This window comes from Canis lupus, chromosome 28 (assembly GCF_003254725.2).
Source record: "Canis lupus dingo isolate Sandy chromosome 28, ASM325472v2, whole genome shotgun sequence".
NCBI lineage: Eukaryota > Metazoa > Chordata > Mammalia > Carnivora > Canidae > Canis > Canis lupus.
Window position 1 is genome coordinate 38,647,249 of NC_064270.1, and position 21,696 is coordinate 38,668,944.

The following is a 21,696-nucleotide window of genomic DNA, read 5'->3' on the forward strand; positions in this document are numbered from 1 at the left end:
GAGCCTGAAGAACACGGCACCGAAGGGCAGCCCCTGCCCTAGACCAGACCCCGCAGTGGAAGGGAAGGTGCTACGTGGGACGGGACATACGGGCGAAGGAGACCCCATGTCAGAGCGACGCTCACGGAGGCTGCGAGCTGGCAGGTCCACCTGAGAAGCACTCCGGCCCCGGGAAGCACCCGCGGAAGTACCTGGGGACCAAGAGCCAGGGTGGGTTCAGCGTCCTCCCAAGCGGTTGGGGAAACAGCCGTGGGCAGGCAGGTCAGTAATGATGCCGCTGGCGGCCGGGCCCCCGGGGGAAGGAGTGTGGGGCGTTGTCTACACTCTTCTGCCAGCTTTCCTGTTAGTTTGAAATTATTTCCAAGGAGAAAGTTGTTAGAAAGTGGTTTTGTTTGCAGAAAGTGGTTTCAGTGGGTGTGGAGGAGGGCTCCCCCAGCAGGCCCCGGGCACCCCGGCGGTGCCAGGCCAGGGCGGGGGCGCCGGGGCCAGCGAATCTGCAGGCCGCTCCGAGTCCTTGCCTGAAACCAAGCGCGCCCCCTCCGTGTGCACACCCTGACCTCTAAATTTCAGTTTTCCAGCTTAGGCAACGGCAGGCTATTGAGCGGAGTGGGGCAAAGTGTCTTCCTTAAGTGTCTGGAAGTGGGGGCGGCTGAGTACCTGTTGTCTCTCCCCATTTGCTCCGAAGCCCTCAGATGCCCTTAGCGTTTGGATTGATTCTCCTCATTGGGCCTGTCTTCAATTTGGTTTCAGGCACTTTCCAATAAGTGCATGGAGTGCTCTGGGGCTCCGGAGAGGCCCTGCAGAAATCAATACGTATTCATCATCATTGCGGCGCTTACGGGAGCCGGCCCTCCCCCGAGCCAGGCCCACCGGGGGCGCATGTGCTCCCAGGCTGCTCGGCTCGTTTTGTGTCTCCCCGGGGACGGCCGGCAGTTGTGTCTCGATGATGACCGATACCGCTCCCTCAGCGTGTCACGTTGGCCGTGCTCTGGCCCCCTCGCCGTCCCGTCGGATGCGTGGAGACTTGCGGTGCGGGCTGCGCCCTCGTGTCCGCCCCTTGCTGGCGGGGCGTCCACGCGAGAGACCCAGGAGGGGTCCTGCCCTCGCGGAGTTGCGATCTGCTGGGGCGGCAGCCCTGCTCGCTGCGAGTCCAGACCTGTCCTGCTCACGAGAGGTCTGTGCTGGTCTCGCTCCGTGTGGGTGCCATCTGGCCTGTCCTGAGGAAGGGCCGTGACCGCCCCAATCCAGGTGCTCGAGGAAGCTCCCAGCACCATTCATGCCTGGAACCAAGGATAGTCTTTATGCTTGGGCAGCCCTTTACAGTTTCCAAAGCTCTCGTGTGGACGTTGTTTAGCCCACGGAGCCTCACGATGCGCAGGGGTGGGGGGCGGGCACATGGCCTGCACCGGCCCTGCTCTGCGTCTTGGGCTGGTGGGGCGAGGAGGCTGCCCGTCCCCACGACGAGCTGCCCGAGGACAGGCCGGATTCTGGGCCCTTCCCCGGTGGGCGGCTCCGTGGGGAGCGGAGGTGGACTTGGCTCCTTTCTGCACTTGGCACGGCGTGGAGGGGAGTTCAAGGCAGAGGCATGGGCGAGGCTGTCTCTGCCCTCTTGCCGCCAGGTCACCAGCAGTGGGGTGGATGCGGGACTCCCGGCGTGACCCGGATGTTTGACGGGTGTTCGGTTGTGATTCGGTGGCGGAGGCCAAGTCCCTGTCCCCCCTCCAGGCTTCACAACGGCACAAGGATGCAGCTTCTCCTGTGTCCAGCTGGGGACACGCACCCAGGCCATCCTGCCCCCCCACCCCCGCACCTGGGCTTCTATCCCGGCCCACTGGCCTCTGCCGTCCCAGGTTGTTAAAGGTCAGGTGAGGAAAACCAGCGAATCTCACTGCCCCCGTTTCGAGTCCCTGGGGTGGCGCGCTGTGCTCCGGATTGCCCAGCTGCCTCCTGGCCTTCATACCTCCTCATCCACATTCTCCCTGGCCGCTGCCTCTGGATCAAGAGCTCTGGCTGGCATGGGGGGAGCCCTGCTCACCTGCCAGGGTGCTGGGAGGCTCCTGCGAAGGGTTCCCCAAGCTGACGCGTGTGGAGCAGCTGGTGTGGATTCGCCTCTGTCTCCTGGGGTGGCTGCACCATCCGTCTGTCCACCCGGCAGCAGCCTCCTGGCTCTGCTCCCCGCCTGCCTGCCTCCCTGCCTCCCCTCTGTGCTGGCTCGCCATCTGCCACGCTGGCCCCTGGAGCCTGCCCTCACGGTGACCGGACTGCTCAGAAGCGCACAGGGTGCCCGTTCCTGTCTGAAACCCAGGACCTGGGGTTCCCTCCATACCCCACCCCCAGCATAGCACTCCGGCTATGCAGGCCGTCGCCCTGGCCTGGTCACCCCGGCCGTGCCCATCACCCCAGCTCCCAGCAGCCCCCAGCCCCACGCTGTCACCAAGAGTGCCACCCCTTCAGGAGGCAGAGACCTGCCACAGACACCTTCTCTGTGCACCCGCCGTTCTGGGGCCTCATGCAGCCGTCTGGACAGCCCTGAGATCATGGACACTTGCCACCTCAGAGCCAGCTGCCCCTTCTCAGCCAGAGGTCAGACAGTGAAGAGCAAGCCACCTGTCTGCGGGGCGGAGATGACTCACAGTGTCAGCATCAACGCCGACTCTGGAGGAGCCAAGAGATGAGGAGAGGAGCAGGTGGAGGGGGGATGGACACAGTCTCGTACCAGTGGTCGGGCTCCTGCCCCTTGCCCTCAGGAACCAGTGTGGTCCTCCCTGCGCCCCTGGAGAGGTGGGAAGTGTCCTGCCCACCCCCACTCCCAGCCAGGTTGGTTCTTTGCTCAAATCCCATCCGCCCTGCACTACCAGGTGGTGGGAAAGTGCTGGTGCCTCTTGGCTTCCACCAAGGACAGCCCGAGCTGGATCGTGTCCAGGCAGGTCACCTGGCAGGTCAGCTCTAGGGTGGCGGAGGCCAGGGCCTCCCGGCTTGGCGGACAAAGGAAACTTACCCTGGCCAGGAGGCAGGCTCTTTGAGGAACAAGCCCCACCCTGTAGCAGCAGCCCAGGTCCACGGCCCCTTGACCTGTGACCTCTGCTGCCGAGTGAGCCAGTGCAGCCCACATCGGGAGGGCCCGGCTATGGGATGCTATTGACGAGGTGTTTATAAATATTTAATCTTCACATTAAAAATATGGGATAGAGGAACCATTAGTAGCTGACAATAAAACGGCTTTCTCTGCTGATTGTAGGAGCAAAGAAGAACAGAAGAGCGGATTTTGATTAGACTAAAGGACAAGATTATAAGTTGGAAACATGTAAATGAGCGTTGTTTACAAGGCCGTTATAGCTCAGACCCGTGCAGGTTGAGGATCTGAAACCGGCCTGTCGTTTCCTCGGAGTCTCTGCAAAGTGGAGACCTCTCGTACAAAACAAAATGGATGGTTTATTTACGTCCGGTGCCATTAAGAATGGAGGAGAAAAGTTCAGCCCAGGATAAAAAGCTTAAATCTTGATTTTTTTCCCTTCCCCCTCTCAAAAAGAATGGATTCCTTGCATTGTAAATTATCCAACCCTTGTCCTTGGGTTGGCAGCTATTTCGGGCTGGTATGGACATTGCATAATCTTAAATATTGATTCTTGTTAGACTAAAAAAAAAAAAAAAGTCCAAGTGCATGGGCTCCACGCGTCTGCCTGTCCAGGAAATCACCTTCGCCATAGCTCACTTCTGATGGCCTCTGGCCCTCCTGACAGCAAGATCCATTCTGATTAGAAAAGTTCCAAGAGAAAAAGCAATGACCAGGATCACTTTCTCCATCAGAGCGAACGCTGAGTGGACGCCTGCCCCCTTGAGCCTTCTTGATCGAGCAAAGCAGGGAGATCCAACATCCTCCAGGCCCATCAATCCCCAAATTTGGAGCCCCCCAGCTCTGGCTCCAGAGCAGGCCTCCCCAGGCATGGCCTCTACGTGGGATGAGGTGGCGTGCCCCAGTCGAGGGCGATGAGCTCCCCACAAACCCTCGTCCTCCAAAGCTCTTAGTGTGGTGAAGTCTATTCCACACACTGAAGAAATGTCCTTTTAGAAAGAAAATAATTTTCCCAAAGGAAGGCTCCACGGTACAGTCTTTGCTACTGCGCCTCCGAGGCCCCCAGGCACCGAGGTCCTTAAGGGGTGGGTCTGAGCAGAACCAAGACTGCTCAGGTGATTGTTGTGACATCCGAAGGCGTGTTTCCTGTCCCAGGCTCGGCCCCTTCCATGGAAGTGCAGAAGGAGAACCCAGCTGTAGTCGGTGACGCTGGTCCTGTCCTGGACACGAGAAGTCTGAGTGCTCCCTTTTCTCAAGGTCTCTTGTCTCGGGGCTGGATGTCCACCAGAGCCTGTGATCCCAACCCCGAGTCCTGTGCAGCTCACGTGCTCCCCCCCCCACGGCTCCTCACATGTGGTGGACTGCTGGGGACGTGGCGTGGCCAGGCCCTTCCCTAGGAGACCGAACATTCTCCCCGTGCCACGCAGCCCACACCCCTTGGTTTATCGGAGACTCCGAAACCTACGTCTGTCTGTGCAGAAAGCCACACACGGACGATACGGAGACACTCAGGATTACCAAACCCTAAAAGCAAACAGGGCACGCGTCAGCGAGTTGAACGGGTAAACTGTTGAGTCCGGTCAGCAGATGACCCACTGGCAATAAAACAAGTGAGCAATGAGCCATGCAAAGACACGGAGGAGCCTCAGGTGCTTACCACTGACTCAGACGCGCCGATCTGAAAGGGCCACACGCTGCCTGATCCTGGAAAAGCCAGGGCTGTGGAGATGGTAAAAAGATCAGTGGTTGCCAGGCTCTGGGGACGAGGGCGGGTGAATGGGGAGCACAGAGGATGCTAGGGCGGTGACGGCAAGAGGACTCCACGTGATGGACTTACAGTGGCTTGCGTGTTGTAGGTTCAGCAGGTGCGACATGTGTCCCACGCCAGGAGGGGATGTGCACACAGGAGGCCGTGCACAGTGGGGGCAGGGGCTATTGGGGCCATCTCTGCGCTTCCCGCTCTGATTTGCTGTGAACCTAGAACTGACCTCAAAGCTAAAGCGTCTTTTTTTTCTTAAATTGGAGTTCAATTTGCCAACATATAGCATATCACCCAGTGCTCATCCTAAAGGATCATTAACCCTGGTTAGTACACCAGCAGGTGCTGCCCTGTCCCAGCCACCGCTCCAGGGCCTTTGTTGGCAAATACACCTCCCAGAAGGCCAGTCACCTCGGCTGCTGTTCCCGCCCTGCTTCCTTCCCAGCGGCTGTCTGCACACGACTCTTCCAAACTCACATTCCCAAAGGGCTCTCCATCTCTCCTGTGAGACACTCATCCCATTGACCCTTAATTCTGGTGTAATAAGCAGAGACACTTCTTTTGTTCCTGAATGGGAAGACTCCATATCTTAAAGCCAATACTCCCCAAATTATGAATTCTGTACAGTATCAAACTGATTCTGAAATTGTTTGGAAAAGCAAATGCACAAAAATAGCTAAGAAAAATTTTAAAGATTCTTAGAGAAGGTTTGCCCTTCTAGGAATAAAAATACATTTGAAAAAAAAAAGAAAAGCTACAGAAATTAAAATAAATGGTGTCTGGGAAGGAGTACCCAAAAAGGTCAGTGGAAGGAAAATAAGGAACTATCACCAATAATGTGATATTTTAAATCAGTGGAAAATATGGACTGATAATTCAGTATATGGTTTGGGTATAATTTGTTCCCATATAAAAAAATAAATTTCTCCTCATCAAACATAAAATTTAACTCTGGAGAGATTAAAGACCTATGAAAATTATCAAAGTATCAGGATAAGGTGTCAGAGAATTTTTTTTTAAATCTTAGGATGGAGAAGATCAGCCTAAGCAAAGCCATGGCAGCCATGAAGGGAGAAGTTGACTTACAGACTGCCAGGGACAGGATACAGGGAGAGAAGCCCAAAGCCAAGCTGTTGACTCAGCAGATATTTGCAACATATTAAACAAAACAAACAAACAAAAAAGATAGTAGCCATAAAATACAAAGAGCTGCTGCAAACTAATAAGAAATAGACGATGCGATAGAAAAAAAATGGGCAGGTAATAAGAGGCACTTCATAGAATACAAATGGTCCATAAGTATGTGAAATTATATGAAACTTTATTAGGAATTAGAAAAATGCAAAATTAAAACAGTAAGATAGCATTATCACCAATCAGATCAGTAGATTTTTTTTAAGTTTAATTCCAGTATAATTAACATATAGCATTATATTAGTATCAGGTGTATGATACAGTGATTGGACAGCTCTGTACATTACTCAGTGCTCATCAGGACACATGTGCCCTTCACCCCATCACCCAACCCCACCTCCTCCCCTCTGGCAATGAGCAGTTTCTTCTCTATGGTTAGGAGTCTGTTTCTTGGTTTCTCTCTCCCTTACCTTCTTTTAGCCATTTGTTTTGTTTCTTCAATTCCACATATGAGTGAAATCATATGGTATTTGTCTCACTCTGATTTATTTCACCTGCATTGAACTCTTTAGCTCCATCCGTGTTGTTGCAGATGGCAAGATTTCACTATTTCATGGTTGAGTAATATTCCACTGTGTATATGTGTGTGTGTATATATAATTTTATGTATATATGCATTTGTAATATTTATATACATAATATATATTATTTACATTATGTGTATATAATATATATTTAATATCCCATTTGTGTGTGTATATATATACACCATTTTTATATATATAATCGTGTGTGTGTGTGTGTGTATATATATATATATATATATATATATATATATAATTTTCCATATCCAGTCATCAATCTGTGTACACTTTGGCTATTGTAGATAATGCTGCTGTAAACCTCAGGAAGCCTGTATCCCTTCCAATTAGTGTTTTTGTATTTTGGGGATAAATACTTAGTAGTATGATTGCTGGATTATATAGTAATTTTATTTTTAACTTTTTGAGGAAAAAAAACATACTGTTTTCCACGTGGCTGCAGCAGTTTGCATTCCCACCAGCAGGGCACCAGGGTTCCTTTTTCTCCACATCCTCGCCAACACTCGTTATTTCTTGCGTTTTTGACTTTAGCCATTTTGACAAGTTCGAGGTGATACCTCAACATAGTTTTGATTTGCTCATCCCAGAGCATGAGTGATGTTGAGCATCTTGTCATGTGTCTATTGGCCATCTCTATGTCTTCTTAGGAGAAATGTCTGTTCATGTTTTCTGCCCATTTTTTAATCGGGTTACTTGTTTTTTGGGGTGTTGAGTCGTATAAGTTCTTTATTTTTATTACTAAATATTTATTACTAAATATTTGCAGTTGCAAATATTTTCTCCCATTCTATAGGCTGCCTTATAGTTTTGTTGATTATTTCCTTTGATATGCAGAGCTTTTTATTTGGATGTGGTCCCCCTAGTTTATATTTACTTTTGTTTCCCTTGCCTCAGGAGACATATCTAGAAAAATATTGCTATAGTCGGTGTCCAAGAAATTACTGCCTGGGTTCTCTTCTAGGACTTCTAGCTTTAGGTCTCACATTTAGATGTTTAATCCATTTTGAGCTTATTTTTGTTTTTTGTGTATGATGTAAAAAAGTGGTCCAATTTCATCCTTTGGGATGTAGCTTGTCCAGTTTTCCCAACACCACTTCTTTCCCATTGGGTATTCTTTCTGCTTTGCCGAAGATTAATTGATCATAAAATTAGAGGTTTATTTCTGGGTCTTCTATTCTGTTCCATTGATGTGTGTGTCAGTTTTTGTGCGAGTACCATACTGTTTTGATTGCTGTAGCTCTGAAATGTAACATGAAGTCGGAAATTGTGATATCTGCAGTTTTGTTTTTCTTTTTGAAGGTTACTTTGGCTATTTAGGGTCTTTTGTGGTTCCAAACAGATTGTAGGATCGTTCTGGTTCTGTGATAAATGTTGCCAATATTTTGACAGGGATTTCATTAAATCTATGGATTGTTTCAGGTGGTAGACATTTGAACAATATTTGTTCTTCCAACCCATGAGCGTGGAATGTCCTTCCACTTGTTTGCATCATCTTCAGTTTCTTTCATAAGTATTTTATAGTTTTCAGAGTATAGGTTATTCACCTCTTTGGTCAAGTTTGTTCCTAGATATTTTATTATTTTTGGTGCAATTGTAAATGAGATTGTTTTCTTAATTTCTCTTCTGCTTCATTATCAGTGTGTAGAAAGGCGGTGGATTTCTGCACATTGATTTCATATCCTGCAATGTTACTAAACTCATTTATCATTTATTCTAGTAGGTTTTTGGTGGAGCCTTTAGGTTTTCTATATATAGTATCATGTCATCTGCAAATAGTGGAGGTTTTACTTCTTCCTTACCAATTTGGATGCCTTTTATTTCTTTTCATTGTCCGATCGCTGTGGCTAGGTCTTCCAGTACCATGTTCAATAAAAGTGGTGAAAGTGGACATCCTGTCTTGTTATTGAACCTCAGGGGGAAAGCTCTCAGGTTTTCCCCACTGAGTATTATTTTCACTGTGAGCTTTTCATACATGGCCTTTATTATGTTAAGGGATGTTCTCTCTAAACTTACTTTGTTGAGGGATATTTTTTTCAATTATCATGAATGTATATTATATTTTGTCAAATATTTTCTCTGCATGTATTGAAACGATCATACAAGTTTCTATCCTTCCTCTTATTTATGTGATGTATCACACTGATTTGCAAATATTGAATCACCCTTGCACACCCTGGGAATAAATCCCACTTGACTGTAGTGAATGATTTTTTTAATGTATTGTTGGATTCAGTTTGCTAGTATTTGTTGAGAAATTTTGCGTTTATGTGCATCAGAGATATTGGCCTGTAATATTCTCTCTCTCTCTCTCTCTGTCTCTCTCTGGTATCTTTATCTGTTTTTGGTATCAGGGTAATGCTGGCCTCAGAGAATAAATTTGGAAATTTTCCTTCCTCTCCTGTTTTTGGAAAAGCTTGAGAACATTTGGTAGAATTCACCTATGAAGTCGTCTGGCCCTGGAATACTGTTTGTTGTGAATTTTTTTTTTATTACAGACTCAATTTCATCGCTGGAAACCTGTTCAAATTTTCTATCTCTTTCTTACTCAGTGTTGGTAGGATATATGTTTCTAGGAATTTATCCATTTCTTCTAGGTTGTCCAACTTGTTGGCATGTAATTTTTCATAATAGTTTCTTATGATCTTTTTGTATTTCTGTGGTGTTGGTTGCTCTTTCTTCTCTTTCATTTGTGATTTTGAGTCCCCCTCCTTTTTTTCTTTTTTATTTTTTTTAAATGAATCTGGCTAGAGATTTATCAATTTTGTTCACCTCTTCAAAGAACTAGCTCCTGGTTCCATTGATCTGTTCTCTTGTTTATTCAGCTTCTTTATCCTTTATTTCTGCTGTAGATTAGCAGAAATTTTTATTGATAACAGCCTGACTAGAATGTAAGTCTTTCAAGAGTAGTAAATGTTTGTCTTTTGATTAATAGCTTTTTCCCCAGACCTAGAACAGTGCCTGACCTCTAGTAGTCACTCAATAAATGTTTTTAATTTTTTAAAAAAATCGTGCTGAAATATCCATTGCATTTGTCATTTTAGCAGTTTCTCGGGGTGCAGCTTGGCGGCATGGAGTACATCTGCTTTGCTGTGCATCTCTCATTACCATCCGTCTTCAGGACTTCATGGGGCACAGCTGGAACTCTGGAGTATGAAACACTGACTCTCCATCCCCTCCTCCTCCTCCCGGCCCTGGCATCCACCATTCTATTCTCTGTGTCTACAGATTTGACTGCTGTGGGCACCTCATGTAAGTGGAATCATGCAGTATCTATCCTCTTATGACACTATTTTTAAATGAAGGAATGAATTTTTTATCATGGGCGAAGATAGGCAGTGAAAGATTTCTAAATTTTTTTTCCGGTTATATTGAGATATAATTGACATATAACACTGTTGCAGTTTGAGGCATGCGTGATGATTGGATATATGTATGATTGTGAAATGATCACCACAGTAAGTTCAGTTAATGTCCGTCGCCTCACAGTTATAAAAAATGTTTTTTCCTTGTAATAACTTTTAGGATCTTCTTCCTTAGTGACTTCCAAGTATACAGAGCAGGAGTATTGTTAGCTATAGTCATCTCATGCATTCATCCCTGGAACTCATTTATCTAATAACTTACAAATTGAGAGATTGTAACCACCTTCAAACCCAAATCCTCCAACCCCTTCCCCCACCTCTGGCAACCTCAGATCTGATCTCTTTCTAGGACTTGAGGTTTTTTTAGATTCCACACAGCCATGAGATTATACAGTATTTGTCTTTCTCTGTCTCATTTGTTTCACTTAGTGTGATTCCCCCAAGGTTTGTCTGTATTGTCACAAATCCTTCATGTCTATGGCTGAATAGTATCCCACTGAGTGTGTGTGTGTGTGTGTATGTTTGTATTTATTGTATATATCACATTTCCTTTACTCATCATCATTGGACATGTAGGTTGTTTCCAGAATGTGGCTATTATAACTATGCTGCTGTGAACGTGAGGGCGCAGGTACCCCTTTGAGATGGTGATATTGTCTCCTTTGCATCTATACCCTGAAGTGAAAATGGAAGATCCTGTGGTAGTTCTAGTCTTAAGTCTTTGGGGAATCTCCATTCTGTTTTCCTTAGTAGTCACATGAGTTGACATTCCCACCAAATCTGCACGAGGATTCCCATTCTTCTGATCCCGGTGAGCATTTATCTTCTGTCCTCCATTGTGGCCATCCTAAAGGGCATGAGGTGACACCTCAAGACGGTTTTGCTGTGCATCTCCCTGGTAACTCGTGATGTTGAGTACCTTTTCATGTACCTGTTGGCCATTTGAATATCTTTGGGAAAAATGTATTCAGGATTTTTACCCCCTTTTTAATTGGATTTTTTTCTTTTTTCTATTGAGTTTTATATGTTGCTTATATACTTTGATATTAAGCCTTATCAGATGGGTGGCTTACAAACTTTTTCTCCTATTCTGTAGGTTGCCTCGTCACTCTGTTAATGTTGCCTTGTCACTTTGTTGATGGTTTGTTTTGCTGTGCAGCAGCTTTTTAGCTTGATATGGACTCCCTTGTTTATTTTTTATTTTGTTCTTTGTGTTTTAGGTGTCCTGTCCAAAAACATCGCCAAGCCCATGCCAAAGAGCGCCTTCCCCTCTGTTTTCTTGTGACAGCTTTATGGTTTCAGATCTTATAGTAAGTCTTTAATCAAATACTTTGAGTTAATTTTTAGGAGTGATGTAGAAGAGAAGTCCAGTTTGATTCTTTACATGTGAATTTCTAATTTTCCCAGCACCCTTTATTGAAAAGACTGTATTTTGGGGTGCCTGTCAGTCAGTTGAGTGCCTGCTTTCAGCCAGGGGTCATGATCCCAGGGTCCTGAGATCAAGTCCTGCATCCAGCTCCCTGTTCAGCAGGGAGCCTGCTTCTCCCTCTGCCTCTCCCCCACTCATGCAAGCTTTCTCTCTCTCCCTCTCCCTCTCTCTCTCTCTCTTAAATAAATAAAATCTATTTTTAAAAAAAAAGACTTTTTTCTACTTTGTCTATTCTTGCCTTCCTTGTCAAATATTAGTTGACAGACAAGTATGCGTTATTTCTGGGCTCTTGATTCTGTTTCACTGGTCAACGTGTCTGTGTTTATGCTAGTGTTATATTGTTTTCATTACTGTAGCTGTGTAATACAGTTTGAAATCAGGATGGGTGATGCTTCCAACTTTGTTCTTTCTCTGGGTTGTGTTGGCTCCTCAGGATCTTTTATGGTTCTGTATGAATTTTTGGATTATTCTAGTTCCGTGAAAAATGTTGTTGGGATTTTGATAGGGATCGCATTGAATCTAGATGGCTTTGGGTAGAATGGACATTTTTCCAATGTTAGTGCTTTTCATCCATGCACACAGGCTATCTTTCCAATTATTTGTGTTTTCCATTTTTTTCATCAGTGTCTTGTAGTTTTCAGTATAGAGATCTTTCACCTCTTCCGTTAAATTTATTTCTAAGTATTTTATTGTTTTTGATGCTATCATGAGTAGGTTTCTTTATTTCTTCTTCAGGTAATTTTCATTAGTATTTAGAAACAGTGCTGATTTTTGTATGTTGATTTTTATCTTGCCACTTTACTGAATTTATTGATTACATTTACCAGTATTTTGATGGAAGTTAGGACTCTATATAAAATCATGTCATCTGCAAATAGAGATAATTTTGCTGCTTCTTTCCAATTTCTATGCCTTTTATTTCTTTTTCACACATGATTGCTCCACCCAGGACTTTCAGAAATTAATATTTTCTTATGTGTTGGTGAATGAGACCATCTTGTTTTAAAGTGAACTATTAAAAAAATAAAAATAAAAGTGAACTAATGATTCTACCTCAGGAACAATTCCTTACAAAAATACTGACTTATGCACAAATATACAAGTTACAAGGATGTTCTTTGTAGCCCTTTTTAGTATAAATTTTTTGTTATGGAAAACGTCCATACTGAGAAGGTCAAGAATCCTAAGTGTTGAGCTCTATGGGTTCTTAAAACGTGAACACACCAAGATCCCACCTACCTTCTCCTCATCTCTACTGCGCTGCCCATGGAACCTCCATTCTGACTTTTACACTGGTCCATTTTGCCTCTTTTCGACCTTTATATAAATGGAAATCACATAATGTGTTCTCTTTTATGTCTGGCTTCTTTCAGTAGGCAATGTGTGAGATTCATCCATGCAAGTGCATGTATTAAGAAAGTTGTTCTCCTTGCCATCTAAAATATTTGTATTGTATTGAAAAAAGCCACAATTTTATTTATTCATTTTACTGTCAATGAACATGTTTCCATTTAGGGGCTTTTAAAAATAGCACTGCTCATGGAAACTTTGGGAAGTGATGGAGATGTCTATTACCTTGATTGTGGTGATGGCTTAATGGGTGTATATATATATATATGTCCAGACTTGTCAAATTCTGTCCATTAACTATGTATAGTTTTATTTTTCGGTTATAGCTCAATGAAGCTGTTAAAAAGCAGTGCTGCCATAGCATTTTTGTTGGTGTGATTTAGTGAATATACATACACATGGCTGTTGGGTGTACAGTTAGCACTGGGATTGCTGAGTCGTCATGTGCAGCCTTAGTAGTTTCTGCCAAAGAATGGTGAAAATGGTTGTACCAATTTGTACTCCCACCAGCTGTGTGTGAGAGTTCCTCTAGGTCTACGTATTTGCCAAGACATGATATTGCCGGATTTATCATAATTAGCCATTCTAGTGGAGGCATAGTGCTATCTCTTTGTGGTTTATTTTTCACAATCCTGGTGATTAATTAACTTTAGCCTCTTTTTTGCATTTATTGGTTATTAGGATATCTGGATTTCTATGAATTGCCTGTTCAAGTATTTCATCCTTTTTTTTTTTCTTAAGCTGTTTTTTCTTATTGATGTGTGGGCTTCTTTATATTCTGATGAGTTCTTTGTCAGATGTATATCTTGCAAATACCTCCTCCCACCCTGTGGCCTCCTTTTTCATTCTGCTAAAAGTATTGTTGTGAAGAACAGAATTTCTTAATTTTAATGTAGTTTAATTTATCAATTTTTTATTTAATGGTTGAAGTTTTTTGTGTCTTATTTAATATATTCTTGCCTGGCATATTTGTAAACAATTCTCCTATGTTTCCCTCTGAAAACTTTATCTTTCGCATTCAGCAGCATATCTGTCAGGACTTGATTTTATTGTGTAAGATAGGGGTTAAACTTTATTTTTATTTTGTGCAAGAGATTTAGCCACTTGTTGGCCAAGCCTCACTTGGTCCTGTGTGGGTCTGTTTCTGGACTCTGAATTCCATTTGAGTGGACTTTTGAACTATCCTTTGATCAATAGCATTGTTTTAATTATAGCTGTAAACTAAGTATTGAAGCTTGGTGGTCTAAGTTTCCCAGTTTTGTCTTTCGTCAAGATTATTGACTATCTTTGCCATCTCCATTCCCATAGAACTTTTGAATTCAGCTTGTTAACTTCCACAACACAAAACCTAATGCTATTTTTATTGTGTTTAATCATCAGATCAATTTTGGTAAAATTTACTTTATTAAGTTTTTAAACCCACAGAGTACATCCCTCCAATCACTTAGGCATTTAAGTTTTTTCTCAATTCTGCTCTGTGGTTTTCAATTTCAATTGTACTGGTTTTGAACAATTTCTATTCAGTTTATTCCTAGATATTTGATGTTCTGGTACCCTTGTAAATGGTATCTTTCTTTTAAAAAATGGTATCTTTAAATTTTTTATCATAGACTTTTTGTTGCCATACCATTGTTTTTCATAGCAAACAATATGAAATTTTTCAATAGGCAGATTAAATCAATGCACTTCTTTTTCTACAGTCACTAGAAAACAGGGTGGATCCCCATGTACCACCGGGAGATTACTGAAGGGAGTATGATGTTAAATATATAAAAGTCATGCTCTGTGTTATAGTTTTTTAACTACACAGAAATGTGTATCTGTAAAGTCCTTAGAACAAGGTCTAGAAAGATTGAAAGCCACTCAGTAACTGTGTTATCACCAGGGAAGAGAAGGAGTTTAGGCAGAGCTGGCATGAAGGAGGATTATCTTTGTCCTTCCTTACCCATATTTATTGCTTTTATTTTCACAACAAGCTTGGATTACAAGAGAGCAAGTAAAAATGGATTATTATCTGTTTAATGCCTATCTTGCCTTTGGCCCAGGACCTGGCCCACAGTGAGACCTCCACAAATACTCCAAATGGAGCTGACATTCTGGAGCTCACTTTGCCTCCAGGGAGGCCATGGGTCTAATATGGGAGTTCTTTCCTTGTTCTGTTACTTTGAAGATTATATATTATAGACTAATAAAAAAAATACACACAATGGAGCAAAACCGTGAGAGATAACGAAAACTGAACTCCCCAGGGCCAACGTGGCATGCTATTAAGCCACATATCCTGAGCCTAGAAGCAGGTTGCCTCAATGCAGGGGTTTGGTTGCAAGCGCTGGGGGTGCTAAGGCTGGAGCAAGTATCCAAGCAGACAAGCCCCCTCCTCAAGGGGCTTCTGGTCAAGTACAGAGGCTGCTTAAGGAAAGCCTCAGCTTTATTAAATGGTGTAGGTGTTGAGGAGAAAAACTGGGGTGGAGGGAAAGGGATATGGGTAGTGGTTGGGGTAGGGGTGTTAGTTTTAGATGGAACAGGCAGGGACACCTCCCTGGGAAGCAGGGACAGAAGCCCTGAGTTGAGGGAACACAGCAAATGCCCTTGCAGAAGAGAGCTCCAGGGAGACAGAAGAGCAAGTGCGAAGCCTCAGGCAGGAGTTTGTGTTCATGGACCGTGAGGTTTCTGTGCCCCGTGCTGCGGCCGAGGGGGAAGGGGCGAAGGGGCTGACTGGACCTCCTTGCAGCCATTGGGGGAAATCTGCAGGGGGTGCAGTGAAGGCAGTCTGCCCTAATTTAAAGGACCCTCTGGCTATGGTGCTGAGGAAGACAGCTGGGGCAGGAGGGGAGGCAATGGGACGCCTTAGGCCTCGGATATCCTAAGCCCAGGAAGGCACAGATGTGGCTCAGACCAGGGAGTGGGATCAGCTGAGACTTTGGATCCAACTTAGATGATGACAAGTTTCGGAGAAATTTAAAAACAGGACTATGACATTTAAAAAGTAGGAGTATTGTGGAATGTTCAGAAAATAACCCTTAGAAAAGCCATCCTTGAAGGCTTCTTCTTCCCTTCAAGAAAAACTTAACTGAAGATCTGTATATTCCACAGGGACCCAAGGGCAGCCTCAGAACAGCCCTAGGGTCCTAGTTTGGGGTGGATGGGGGGGAGTCTGCACCTGCCTTGCCCCACCCCCGCTCCCCGAGGTAGAACCCTGGCTGATATCAGGACTTGATGGCCTGGGGATGCTGAGTAGGGGCCTATGTGATGAGCCTCCCCTTCTACGGGCAGTGGGTACTACTCCCTGGGGAGCAGGTGGGAGGAAGACCCTGCCTCGCTCAGGGCAAGAGTGCGGAACCCTGACCCTCACTCTCTCTCACACACTGACCCAGGGCCCCAGGCCCAGAGACTTTCTCAGGGAAACATGGCTTCTTCAGGAAGCCAAACGCCTGAGGATGAATTTTCCATGAAATGTTCATTTTTTTTGTTTTTGTTTTTGCTCTGATAAAACCGCAGTACTTTTTAACTGCTGTTTTATTGAGAAATAATTCACATACCTTAAAAGTTACGTGTTTAACGCACACAGTTCAATGGTTTTGACCGCAGTCGATTTTCGAGCATGGTCCTCACCTCGGAACGACGCCCCCCCTTGTGTCTCTGCAGCTGTCACCCCCACTCCGCATGTTTCCCGGCCACAACCAAGCACTCATCTGTTCTCTGTCTCCATGGATTGGCCTCCTCCGGATGTTGCGTATAAACAGAAACTTGGTTTTTGGGGATCAGCTTCCATCACTTAGCGTAATGTTTTCAAAGTTCATTGTGTTGTGGTCCATCCGTGTTCCCTTTATAACTGAGTAAGATTCCATCGTATGGAGACACCAAAATTTTAAAATCCATTTGTAATGGGTCTTTCGGGGTTACTTCTACCTTTTGATTATTGCAAACTGTCCTAAGCAATCATGAGTAAGCATCCGGTGAACATAGATTGCCGTGACTTACGGATGTTACGGAATAGAAATCTGGGTCCTGTGGTAGCTGTTGAACCAGATGAGAAGCCGCTGCTGGCCTGTTGGAAGTGACTGCATCGTTTCATAGATCCGCCAGCAGGTGTGTGAGGGTCAGGTGTCTGCACAGCCCGCAGCACTTGCTGTCTGATCATAGCTGTCCTCGTGGGCGTGACGGAGGCTCTTACTGTGGATTTGATCTGCATCTCCCTGATGACCAATGATGCTGGGCATCGTTTCATGTGCTTGTTGGCCATGTGTGTGTCTTCTTTAAAGAAATGTCTATTTCTGATCATTTGCCCATTTCTAAATGGAGTCATTTGTCCTCTTGCTGTTTGTGTTTGCAAGTGTTCTTGATATACTTTTGATGCAAGCCCCTTATCAGATACACGGTTTTCAGTTTCTCCCATTCCGTGGGCTGATTTCCAACGGCTCTATGACGTCTTTGAAACATAGATATTTTGGTGTCAAATCTGAAATGTGCACCAGATTCATTGCATCACACACGGTTGCCAATCTGTGTGTCATCTGCGGTCAGATCTGAAGTCCTGAAGAGAGCCCGCCCTGTGTGTTCTCCTCACTTCGACAGTCTTTCCTCTTACATTTAGGTCTTTGAGCCATTCGAAGTCCATTTTTGTATATGGTATGAGGTGAGGGTCCAAGCCTATTCTCTTGCTTGTGTCTCTCCAGTTGTTCGGCATATGTGGTGAAGAGACCATTCTTTACCCTGGAATGGCCCTGGCACCCTTGTCAAAACCAGGTTGACCACGAATACACGGGATTCTTTCTGGGCTCTCAGTTCCCTTCCACACATCTGGACGTGCGCCCGACACCAGTACTGTACTGTCTTGATTTCTCTCTCTTCGTAGTAAGTGTTGAAATCAAAGTGGAGTCCTCTGACTTTGTTGTTCTGAGCTTGTGTGGGTTCTCTGGGTCCCGTGCTGGAGCACACGGATTTCAGGATCCGCTCGTCAGTGTCTACAAGAAGCCAGCTGCGCTTCTGATAGGGGTTGCATCCAATCTGTGGATCGACTGGGAAGCATTGCCATCTTAACGATAAACTGTCTTCCAATCATGAACGTGTGATGCTTTCCCATTTATTTAGGTCTTAATTTCTTTCAATCATAAAACCACAGGTCTTTTTGAAAGCTTCTTGAGCGCTTGAGTGAGGTTTTCAGAGTGCCACCTCTTACCAGCTGCCTGTGAGGGCTGGTCCAAGGTGCAGTCTCCACCCTGTCTAAGCAGGTGGATGGAGGGGAGCAGGCTTTGGGTTTTGCTCTAGCCCGTGGGGCCCCCCCTCCCCGCTCCTGTGAGCCTCGGCCCTCCCCACTGCCCAGGCGGATGGGGGCTCTGCGCTCCATCTCATTGCTGCTTCAGTTCAGAGGTCCTGGGTGCCCTCCGGACTTTGCTGTCAACACCACCTGTTCTCTCTGTCCCTGAACACTGTTCTCTCCTCTCTTAGGGCGCCCCCCACCCTGATCTGCACCCACTTGTGTAAGGGGGAGTCACGTTATTGAGCACACGGGTATGACCTTCATTCAGCCCAGCTTACTGAAAGGCCTGCCCCTTTCACTGCTTTGCTGGGTCACCTGTGCCAGGTGAGCATGTGTCCAGACCCGACTCTGTCCAGTCTTGCTTGAATGCCACGCTGTCTTCCTTGCTGTGGCCCCACAAGGAACCTTGCTTGGGCAGTGTTAGGGACAGAATGCTCATGCCCCAAAATCTATATGTTGAAGGCCTACTCGCCAACGTGACCAGAGGTGATAAAGCTTTAATGAGACGCTGGAGTGGGGCCTCCACGGTGGGAGTCGTGCCCTCGCAGGAGATGAAAGCCCTTCTCCTCCCAGCACACGGGCGCACAAGCCAGGAAGAGCACCCTCACCACCAACCGGGCCTGCCAGCACCCGGAGCTGGGACTTCCCAGCCTCCAGAACTGGGAGACGGAAATGTCTGCTGTGTAGGGCCCCAGGTGTGGGATTTTTGTACAGACGCCCAGCCTGAGTGAGACCTCAGGTGGCCACTCTGCCCATTGCCGCAGCCCCTCGAGGTCACTCTCAGCTCCATGGAAATTCCAGGAGCAGCTTATCAGCCTCAGGAAAGGAGCTACTGGAGCCGGACCAACACTGAGACTGGGTCCCGAGGTCTTTTTGGGGGGGAACTGGCATCTTTGCAAGATGCAATTTTTCAACCCATGAATATGTTTAATACCTCCATTTCCAGGATCCCAAGCATTTCTCAACAATTATATGGTTTTCTGGGCAGTCATCTTCAATCACATTGGCAGCTTTCTTCCTGGGTGTTGGTATTATTTGTGGCGTTGTAAGTGGTGTGCTTTTGAAAAAATTCCTACTATTAGAGACATGTGGTTGTAGGTTGACCTTATATTCATCAGTCTTGCTAAATCCCACTTACTGAATTTAATACTTCTTAAGTTCTTTTGGATTTTCTTATGACAGTAATTTTATTCTTTATTATTATTTTTTCTTTCAAGGCTTTATTTAACTTGTAGCAAGTTAACGTATCGTCTAATTTTCTCCCTTGTGTGGTCACCAACTGTTTGGTTGCTAGCAGCAGAAGCCCTACAAGTAAGGGTGAAGTCAGTACGAGGCCTCGAGGGATGCTGGAGAAGCCGGGAGCAGGGCATTCAGCTGCTCTCCCTTGGGCCCTGCCCCCCGCCCCGGGGCCCTGAGGCCCTTGGGCTCTGCACCCCTGGGCACCACTCCTCAGCCTCCCTCTCTAAGGTCCAACCAGACTCGTGGTCTCTGACGGTCCCCATGCCTCAGCTGCCATTCCACGTGGTCTTGCATCACCAGCGCCCCCGGTACCCCCGGGCGGCCTCTAGAAGCTTCTACCTCCCACACACACCAAACATTGATCCTGCTATAATTCTATTATTTTTTCCAAATATTTACTATTCTGTCACATTAATATATATTTCTTTTTCTTGCCTTCTCTTGACATAGAAACTCACAATTTTGAATTATGTTTTATGCACAGTATCACATGCCTGCTTCGCCTTAATTTGATATCATTAGTATTTACCATTTCCTTAAATATACTTTAAAATTGTGATCTTAATGGCTTTGTAGAATATATAATATTCTATTATATGGCCATACCATAATAAATTAAGACTTGCTATTCTCAGGTATTTGGGTTCTTTCCAGTTTTTTAAATACATATTACTGCAGCGAACAATCTTGTACTTGAATCTTGCCTAATCTCTGATTATTTCCTTAAGATTGATTCCTAGAAGTGGAATTAGCAGGTCAAAGGATATGAACATTGTTAAGTCTCTTGATATAACGTCAAATTGATTTCCAGAAGGCTGTACCAATTTACTCTTCTATCGACAACTCTAAGAATGCCCATTTCTCCATCAACAGGATTGAGTATTAGCTTTTAAGTAAAATCTTTTCTAATTTAATAGATGAAAAAAATTTCATCTCATTATTTTGATGTGCATTTTTAAGTAAGGTTGAATACATTTTCCAAAGCTTATCAATCACTTGTATTGTTCCCTTGTGAATGGACTGTGAATTTGCCTGTTTTTCTTCAGGGTATCTGGTCTTATTGATTTGCAAAAGCTCATTGTATATTGAGATATAAACCCTTTTGTTGTAATTGTCGCAAGTTTCTCTCTGTCTCCTGGTGGCCCCAGGCCCAGACCAGCCTGGGTTCCTTGGGCTGCAGTGGTGGTTCTGGGCTTGGTCTTTTATGGCAGGAAACACAAGTTTCAGGATTCGTCTCGGCTAGGAGTCAGGTGAGTGAGCTGTCCCCAGCCTGCCATCAGCATGGCGGTGGGAGCCGTCCGACGGGGCAGCCTGGTGGGGTGCCCGTGTGCCCCCCTGACGCGTCACTTCTGTCTTGGCCAACCCCTCTGACTTTGCTGTCACTCACTCTGGTCCTGCTGGCCGAACCACTAGTGAGCTTTCCCCACTCCCCCTCATCCTGCCCCCCTGCCAGCCACGACAGAAGCTTTGGCTGAGCCCTGCCGGGGCCAGGGACTTGGCCGATGCCGCAGGCCTTGCAGCCCGGTCCCGCTGGAACTGCCTCCCTTCCTGTCCCCCTCCTGTCCCTGCGCCGCGTGAAGGGCCCCTACACACAGCTCGCACTGCAGATGCTGGGTGCGGCCCGGGGTACCCCGTGGACGCGGGCGGCAGGCTCTCCGCAGCCCCGTGTGGGCTCCCTGGCCACATGTAGACCGTGTAGTGGCCCAAGGGTGCTGGTGAGAAGCACCGGGGAGACAGCTCCTCGGAGGCGCCTAGTTTGTTGCCAGGGCCCCGGGGAGAGGAACCTCTGCCTTTGGCTTTAAAATCGTGGTCCTGTGACCTTGGCTGTGTCCAGAAACAAGACCCGCTGAGTTTCAGCTGACGAGGCCTGGCTGCGTCAAGCCCTGGGGGGTGGGGGGGGGGGGCATGTGTCCCCCGAGCTTGGTTGGAAGCTTCCAGGGAGGTGTGGTAGTTCTCCTTCCATCCAGATGCTCCATCTCTCTGTCTCTTCTGTCTCTGTGTCTCTGTCTCTCTGCCCCCACCCAAGACAGCTGAAACCGAAGTCATTGGAAAGAGCAGGATTGGGAGGTCTGAGACTCGGTTTCGCCTCTGGCCCTGGTCCCTCTGGCCTTGTGACCTCAGGCTGGTCACGTCACCTCTCTGAACAGCCGTTGTTGTCCCTCCCGAGGGGGTCACGGGCTCCGGCACAGGGTCCCTGGGGCTGCTGAAATGACCTGCAAAGCCCCAGGTTTCGCAAGTGTGTGTGGGGTGCGGTGCTTACTTGCTCTTCAGAAACGCGTGGACTCTTCACCTCACTTTAGAGACTGCATTTCTAAAGGCGGTCTCCAGGCATTCTAGAATCGGGAGTGGTGTTTCCTCCCCTCCTGAAGCAGCGCCCGCCCCGGCCCTGCACCGGCCGGGCCTTGTGGCCTTGGCTGGGCATCCCCGCTCGGGAAGGGACGTCGAGGAAGGCTGGTGCGCCTCATCCTGGGGCAGCTCCCAGTCCGCC

General features: G+C 46.3%; 1 long non-coding RNA gene across 6 annotated transcripts in view; it reads left to right on the plus strand.

Moving 5' to 3' along the window:
- The window catches only part of LOC112672514 (uncharacterized), a 51,545-nt gene that overhangs the window by 25,996 nt on the left and 3,853 nt on the right, over positions 1-21,696 (plus strand). For 4 of the 6 annotated variants that reach the window (XR_004810081.2, XR_004810082.2, XR_004810084.2 and 1 more), the window contains 2 exons: positions 9,610-9,817; positions 11,151-11,240. The exons of 1 other annotated variant lie outside the window; for it this stretch is intronic. This is a non-coding gene — a long non-coding RNA (uncharacterized LOC112672514). The remainder of the gene's footprint in view (positions 1-9,609; positions 9,818-11,150; positions 11,241-21,696) is intronic. One more of the 6 variants, XR_004810085.2, reaches the window with a different exon arrangement.